The sequence below is a fragment of the Nannospalax galili genome, unplaced genomic scaffold (genome assembly GCF_000622305.1).
Source record: "Nannospalax galili isolate Female #2095 unplaced genomic scaffold, S.galili_v1.0 scaffold200, whole genome shotgun sequence".
In the NCBI taxonomy this organism is placed as follows: Eukaryota; Metazoa; Chordata; class Mammalia; order Rodentia; family Spalacidae; genus Nannospalax; species Nannospalax galili.
In genome coordinates, this window is record NW_008345373.1 from 98545 (window position 1) to 100631 (window position 2087).

The 2087-nt window shown below is 51.2% G+C and overlaps 1 pseudogene; it reads right to left on the reverse strand.

The window, feature by feature from the left end:
• Window positions 1-791: 791 nt before the first annotated feature.
• On the reverse strand, window positions 792-1867 carry LOC115071804 (annotated as a pseudogene).
• Between the last annotated feature and the right edge of the window lie 220 nt (window positions 1868-2087).

Here is a 2087-nt window from a genome sequence, read left to right on the forward strand (position 1 = left end):
CTCTTTCCCTCGTCTTGGTTAGCAGGGGCTGGCTCCCAGTCTGACTAGTGAACAGCTGGGCAGCCTAAGGATTTGTAGTATGGAGGTTGGGAAAAAGGGACAGCTACCTTTCTAGAGTCAAGTCCAGGAGACACAGGGCAGCACAGAGCCAGATTAACCAGGGAATTTGGCAAGCCTGCACCAAGTCTGGGCCAGCCTTGCTAGCCACTCCTTCAGGAACCTCTATCACTGCTCCGCCAGCAGCCAGCTGCTGGCATCCTTTTCCTGCAGGAGCTGAGGCATGGCATTTTGGCAGCTACTTGCCGAATGTTTTCAGGATGAAGCACTGTGGATGATCAAGGGGACCTGCCTCCCAATGCTGCTTCTGGACTCTCGATTATAGGCTTTCAGGTGCTGAATCATTTCGGTGATGAGATGAGTCCTTAGGGGGGAAATTGAAAGGAGCCAAATGGTACTTTATTGTCTGCCTTAGCCTTGGTATCCCTTCTGACCTGCTGCAAGGTCTCCCTAAACCTGGCCCTGACAGTACATGAGATCTGCTCCACCAGGAGTGTGAAGTCAGATCAATTTTTTTCCTGTTCTAATTGAATTTCTTCAGTTCGGGATTTGGCAGCACACAGTGGGGGTTAAATTCATTAAAATTGTTTAATGAAACATTTGTAAAGGCAATTCAGACCATGTCAGTGACTCAGGCATGTCTACGGCCTGGCTTTTTGAGGGCTTTGATTTCTTATGATCCTCCAGTGTTTTGAAGTTCACAAATGCTGGTAGCTCAGTCACAATCCTGATGTTCAGATACATGGATGTGTGTATACTGCATCAGAGCTATCAATGTTCCTCAGTGAAAGTCTTATCCATCTGAGAAACTCATCTTGCATTCTGAACAGGCAGCTGTACCCCCCGACCCCCAGCCAAGGTTTCCTGGGCTTCAATGAAAGCAGGCGCAGGTCCTTGTGGAAGGTGTTAATTTTCTCAGTTCTTTCAGTATCCTCTAGAATGTCTTTGCCATACGCCTGCAGCTCCTCACTTGCACCCTGAGTCGTCTTTATCTGATTGTCCCAAAGTGGCAGAGATGTGCGGATGTGCATGATGAATTCAGTCTTTGCCAGGCAGGGCACGGTGGCCTTTCCGTCCTCTAGAACACAGAAGTGCATGTGCTACTTGCAGGCCTGCTCCCTCTGTGGGACCTCGGCCAGGTTCAGCTGCTTCTGGATGACCTGCTGGCCCTGGCACTCAACAATCGTGTAGGCCTTCAGGTGGCACATGAGGTCCTGCACATCAATGACTGTCTTATGTACCTATGTACACCAGACCAGGCTTGGTCAAGATCCCTATAGTCCTGTCCCCTGCCAGGGTCTTGCCTTCTGAGTCACTCAGTCCCTCTGGTGGTAGTATCCATGGAGGGGGGACCACCAGGTTGTCTTTTGCTTCTGGATGTATTGAGTCTTTCCATCTGGTATCTGATGATGGCAGGCAGGTCATCTTAGGAACGTGTTGGGAGCTGACCTCCAGGCTAACGAGCTCACTGCTGATCCCCAGCCCTTTGCCAGTGATGTAGTTCTGGGCTTTATTGCTTTCCCTTTAACCTGTGAAGGATCTGATATCCCCACCCTAATGTCCTTGTAAGTGAGCTTGCCTCTCCCTTCAGCTTCCGTACTAGAGGGCATCTAACAGTGCTACTGCCCCTGCACAGGGCCACTCCAGACAAGGGCCTCCAGCATGGAGCTGCTCTTGGAGCTCTGGTCTCAGATGATGGTGGTGGCAGGCAGGGCCAGGTCCTGCCCCACACTCAGGGCCGAGGGGAGTTGAGGTCAATGCAGAGCCGCACCATCTCATACTATCTGCACAGGTTGTTCTCAGACCCCATTGCCTGGTGGTTATGTTCAGGCAAGGGCTCCACATTAAATGTCCTAACAGTGTCACCTTGTCCTACTGGGGTGAAGGAAGCCAGCATAGAACACTCACTGCTGATCTGAGCAGGACACTCACTGGTCCCACTGTAGTACTCTAGCTCAGCTCCTAAGGCTGCAGTGTCTTTAGAGCTGGCTCCACCCACAGAGTAACAGGTCTAGCCAGGTCTGAAGCAC